This window comes from Bos grunniens, chromosome 1, assembly GCF_055505025.1.
Source record: "Bos grunniens cultivar Pamir isolate PY7600 chromosome 1, Bosgru_T2T1.0, whole genome shotgun sequence".
In the NCBI taxonomy this organism is placed as follows: domain Eukaryota; kingdom Metazoa; phylum Chordata; class Mammalia; order Artiodactyla; family Bovidae; genus Bos; species Bos grunniens.
In genome coordinates this window covers 3,915,567-3,921,194 of record NC_141165.1, presented here as the reverse complement: position 1 = coordinate 3,921,194, position 5,628 = coordinate 3,915,567, and the positions used below count along the sequence as shown (strand labels likewise).

The 5,628-nt window shown below is 38.6% G+C and overlaps 1 non-coding gene across 1 annotated transcript; it reads right to left on the bottom strand.

Annotated features, from left to right (window-relative positions):
- Positions 1–4,322: 4,322 nt before the first annotated feature.
- On the bottom strand, positions 4,323–4,429 carry LOC147378856 (U6 spliceosomal RNA). Its single transcript, XR_015135341.1, has one exon. It is a non-coding gene; the product is annotated as a U6 spliceosomal RNA (small nuclear RNA).
- Between the last annotated feature and the right edge of the window lie 1,199 nt (positions 4,430–5,628).

Here is a 5,628-nt window from a genome sequence, read left to right as displayed (position 1 = left end):
GTGACGCCATGAACTGCAGCCTACCGGGCTCCTCCGTCCATGGATTTTCTAGGCAAGAGTACTGGAGTGGGGTGCCATTGCCTTCTCCGAATATCAGCACCTAACAATATCAGTACCTAATGCCTTTTAACTGTGGCATAATCTCGCATATTATGGATATGTCATAGTTCTTAGCTATTTCCTGCTAAATGGACCTTTAGGTTGGTTTCACTGTTTCATTGCTACAAATAGAGACGGTGAGCCCTGTCTAATCAGAGCCACGTGAGTGTTTTTCTGCAGTGAACACCAGCAAGTGTAACTACCGGGTCATGGGATATGCACTTTCAAACTTTAGTAGAGAGTAGGAAACTGCCCATAAGTGCTGTACCATTATATACCAGTTTACAGCTATCAGTTTGTGTGCTCACTTACCTAATATTGATATTATTACACTTGAATTTGCCAGCCCAGTAGGCAAGAAACAGCATCTAATTTTCATTTTACTTTTCATTTCCCTGATTGCTGATGGAATCGAGCCTCTTTTTGCTGTCTGTTGACTGTTCAGGTTCTTCTTCCGGCCTGTTCTTAGCCTTTGGCCACTTTTCTTTTGAGTTGCTTGTCTTTTGTATGTTGTCTCATGGGAGTCTGACTTCCTTAGCCCCTTTGGCGAAGGGTACAGTGGTGTTGGTACCTCTTTAAAGTTCTTTTTTTTTTAAATTTTATTTTATTTTTAAACTTTACATAATTGTATTAGTTTTGCCAAATATCAAAATGAATCCACCACAGGTATACATGTGTTCCCCATCCTGAACCCTCCTCCCTCCTCCCTCCCCATACCATCCCTCTGGGTCATCCCAGTGCACTAGCCCCAAGCATCTAGTATCATGCATCGAACCTGGACTGGCATCTCGTTTCATACATGATATTTTACATGTTTCAATGCCATTCTCCCAAATCTCCCCACCCTCTCCCTCTCCCACAGAGTCCATAAGACTGTTCTATACATCAGTGTCTCTTTTGCTGTCTCGTACACAGGGTTATTGTTACCATCTTTCTAAATTCCATATATATGCGTTAGTATACTGTATTGGTGTTTTTCCTTCTGGCTTACTTCACTCTGTATAATAGGCTCCAGTTTCATCCACCTCATTAGAACTGATTCAAATGTATTCTTTTTAATGGCTGAGTAATACTCCATTGTGTATATGTACCACAGCTTTCTTATCCATTCATCTGCTGATGGACATCTGGGTTGCTTCCATGTCCTGGCTATTATAAACAGTGCTGCGATGAACATTGGGGTACACGTGTCTCTTTCCCTTCTGGTTTCCTCAGTGTGTATGCCCAGCAGTGGGATTGCTGGATCATAAGGCAGTTCTATTTCCAGTTTTTTAAGGAATCTCCACACTGTTCTCCATAGTGGCTGTACTAGTTTGCATTCCCACCAACAGTGCAAGAGGGTTCCCTTTTCTCCACACCCTCTCCAGCACTTATTATTTGTAGACTTTTGGATTGCAGCCATTCTGACTGGTGTGAAATGGTACCTCATAGTGGTTTTGATTTGCATTTCTCTGATAATGAGTGATGTTGAGCATCTTTTCATGTGTTTGTTAGCCATCTGTATGTCTTCTTTGGAGAAATGTCTGTTTAGTTCTTTGGCCCATTTTTTGATTGGGTCATTTATTTTTCTGGAGTTGAGCTGTAGGAGTTGCTTGTATGTTTTTGAGATTAGTTGTTTGTCAGTTGCTTCATTTGCTATTATTTTCTCCCATTCTGAAGGCTGTCTTTTCACCTTGCTAATAGTTTCCTTTGATGTGCAGAAGCTTTTAAGGTTAATTAGGTCCCATTTGTTTATTTTTGCTTCTATTTCCAATATTCTGGGAGGTGGGTCATAGAGGATCCTGCTGTGATGTATGTCAGAGAGTGTTTTGCCTATGTTCTCCTCTAGGAGTTTTATAGTTTCTGGTCTTACGTTTAGATCTTTAATCCATTTCGAGTTTATTTTTGTGCGTGGTGTTAGAACGTGTTCTAGTTTCATTCTTTTACAAGTGGTTGACCAGATTTCCCAGCACCACTTGTTAAAGAGATTGTCTTTAATCCATTGTATATTCTTGCCTCCTTTGTCAAAGATAAGGTGTCCATATGTGCGTGGATTTATCTCTGGGCTTTCTATTTTGTTCCATTGATCTATATTTCTGTCTTTGTGCCAATACCATACTGTCTTGTACTATGGGTTTGTAGTAGAGCCTGAAGTCAGGTAGGTTGATTCCTCCAGTTCCATTCTTCTTTCTCAAGATCGCTTTGGCTATTCAAGGTTTTTTGTATTTCCATACAAATTGTGAAATTATTTGTTCTAGCTCTGTGAAGAATACCGTTGGTAGCTTGATAGGGATTGCATTGAATCTATAGATTGCTTTGGGTAGTATACTCATTTTCACTATTTGATTCTTCCAATCCATGAACATGGTATATTTCTCCATCTATTAGTGTCCTCTTTGATTTCTTTCACCAGTGTTTTATAGTTTTCTATATATAGGTCTTTAGTTTCTTTAGGTAGATATATTCCTAAGTATTTTATTCTTTCCGTTGCAATGGTGAATGGAATTGTTTCCTTAATTTCTCTTTCTGTTTTCTCATTATTAGTGTATAGGAATGCAAGGGATTTCTGTGTGTTGATTTTATATCCTGCAACTTTACTATAGTCATTGATTAGTTCTAGTAATTTTCTGGTGGAGTCTTTAGGGTTTTCTATGTAGAGGATCATGTCATCTGCAAATAGTGAGAGTTTTACTTCTTCTTTTCCAATTTGGATTCCTTTTAGTTCTTTTTCTGCTCTGATTGCTGTGGCCAAAACTTCCAAAACTATGTTGAATAGTAATGGTGAAAGTGGGCACCCTTGTCTTGTTCCTGACTTTAGAGGAAATGCTTTCAATTTTTCACCATTGAGGATAATGTTTGCTGTGGGTTTGTCATATATAGCTTTTATTATGTTGAGGTATGTTCCTTCTATTCCTGCTTTCTGGAGAGTTTTTATCATAAATGGGTGTTGAATTTTGTCAAAGGCTTTCTCTGCATCTATTGAGATAATCATATGGTTTTTATTTTTCAATTTGTTAATGTGGTGTATTACATTGATTGATTTGCGGATATTGAAGAATCCTTGCATCCTTGGGATAAAGCCCACTTGGTCATGGTGTATCATCTTTTTAATGTGTTGTTGGATTCTGATTGCTAGAATTTTGTTAAGGATTTTTGCATCTATGTTCCTCAGTGATATTGGCCTGTAGTTTTCTTTTTTTGTGGGATTTTTGTCAGGTTTTGGTATTAGGGTGATGGTGGCCTCATAGAATGAGTTTGGAAGTTTACCTTCCTCTGCAATTTTCTGGAAGAGTTTGAGCAGGATAGGTGTTAGCTCTTCTCTAAATTTTTGGTAGAATTCAGCTGTGAAGCCGTCTGGACCTGGGCTTTTGTTTGCTGGAAGATTTTTGATTACAGTTTCAATTTCCATGCTTGTGATGGGTCTGTTAAGATTTTCTATTTCTTCCGGGTCGAGTTTTGGAAAGTTGTACTTTTCTAAGAATTTGTCCATTTCTTCCACGTTGTCCATTTTATTGGCATATAATTGTTGATAGTAGTCTCTTATGATCCTTTGTATTTCTGTGTTGTCTGTTGTGATCTCTCCATTTTCGTTTCTAATTTTATTGATTTGATTTTTCTCCCTTTGTTTCTTGATGAGTCTGGCTAATGGTTTGTCAATTTTATTTATCCTTTCAAAGAACCAGCTTTTGGTTTTGTTGATTTTTGCTATGGTCTCTTTTGTTTCTTTTGCATTTATTTCTGCTCTAATTTTTAAGATTTCTTTCCTTCTACTAACCCTGGGGTTCTTCATTTCTTCCTTCTCTAGTTGCTTTAGGTGTAGAGTTAGGTTATTTATTTGACTTTTTTCTTGTTTCTTGAGGTGTGCCTGTATTGCTATGAACTTTCCCCTTAGCACTGCTTTTACAGTGTCCCACAGGTTTTGGGTTGTTGTGTTTTCCTTTTCATTCGTTTCTATGCAAATTTTGATTTCTTTTTTGATTTCTTCTGTGATTTGTTGGTTATTCAGCAGCGTGTTGTTCAGCCTCCATATGTTGGAATTTTTAATAGTTTTTCTCCTGTAATTGAGATCTAATCTTACTGCATTGTGGTCAGAAAAGATGCTTGGAATGATTTCTATTTTTTTGAATTTACCAAGACTAGCTTTATGGCCCAGGATGTGATCTATCCTGGAGAAGGTTCCAGGTGCACTTGAGAAAAAGGTGAAATTCATTGTTTTGGGATGAAATATCCTATAGATATCAATTAAAAATATGGAACGCTTCACAAATTTACGTGTCATCCTTGAGCAGGGGCCATGCTAATCTTCTCTGTATCGTTCCAATTTTAGTATATGTGCTGCCGAAGCGAGCACCTCTTTAAAGTTCTAATCCAAGGTGATGAATTACTTACCTTCATTACCAAGAATTTCTTTCCCTAAATTGAAGAGATGTAAGCCACAAATGAGAGGAAAGGAAATCTCTGGTGTAAAGATCGACTGTTGAACCTTTGAACATCAACCCCTTCCTAGACATCCTCCTAAAAAACCAATAAGAACTCTTTTAAATCAAATAGCCCCTCACTGTCAAAGAAAGTGCCTAAAAACCCTGAGAGATCTGCTCAGGGCAACAGTGCTAAGATCCAACAACTTTTGAAGTTCTGTTCTTGCCGCTGATCCCCTCTGTTTAGAGAAAGAATCCCTGTAGAGAAAAGAGGTGAGACTTCAGATGAATAACTACAACATTCACAGGATCAGCATTTAGAGCCTAACAGGATGGGCTCAGAAAACAACTTGATTAACACAAACATAAATGAATCTCTGATCACCCTAAAAAGGACAAGCTGTTTCCTTTTCCCTACTAAGGATTTTCCCTGTGTCCTCTGTGGAACTGACGAAAAAAAAAATCTGTCTTTTCTTTGTGTTAATCAAATTGTTTTCTGAGCCCATCCTGCTAGGCTCTAAATGCTGATCCTGTGAATGTTGTATTTACTCACCTGAAGTCTCCCCTCTTTTCTCTATTTGGTAAACATTTTGTACTTCGTAGCTGCCGCTAGCATTTCAGCCAGCCTAGACAAGGAAAAGGAAGTGAAAGGGAGAACACAAGTCGAAGGAAAATCAGAAAATAAAGAAAGAAAAGACATAGTAAAGAAGAGAATACGCATGCTTCAAAAAAGGAGAGAGAAAGACAGTTGAGGGAAGCATTCTTTTGTCATTTCCATATCTGGTCAGTCAACAAGTTCTGTCTGTTGTCCTTTATTCTGATTCTCTAACAGAGCTTCGTTTCTGTTCATACCACTTTCTTTTAGGCCATAGGACATACCGTGGGTTAAAATAAAAGCCAGGTCACGTTCTCTTCTTCTTGTGCCTGGATGAGTCTGATAGCTCCATGACTGGGATGCACGTCACATAAATCTGCATCAGACTCTGCTGTCAGAGTATTGCTCTCTCGCGCTGCGCACAAGCCCTCCAGCATTTCCTGGCTCCAGCTTCATCACATTAAATTCTGCCTTTCAGCCTGGCTCTTAGTTGCCTTCACTGCGTCACCCCGCCGGCATTGCCCTAATCAGACTGTC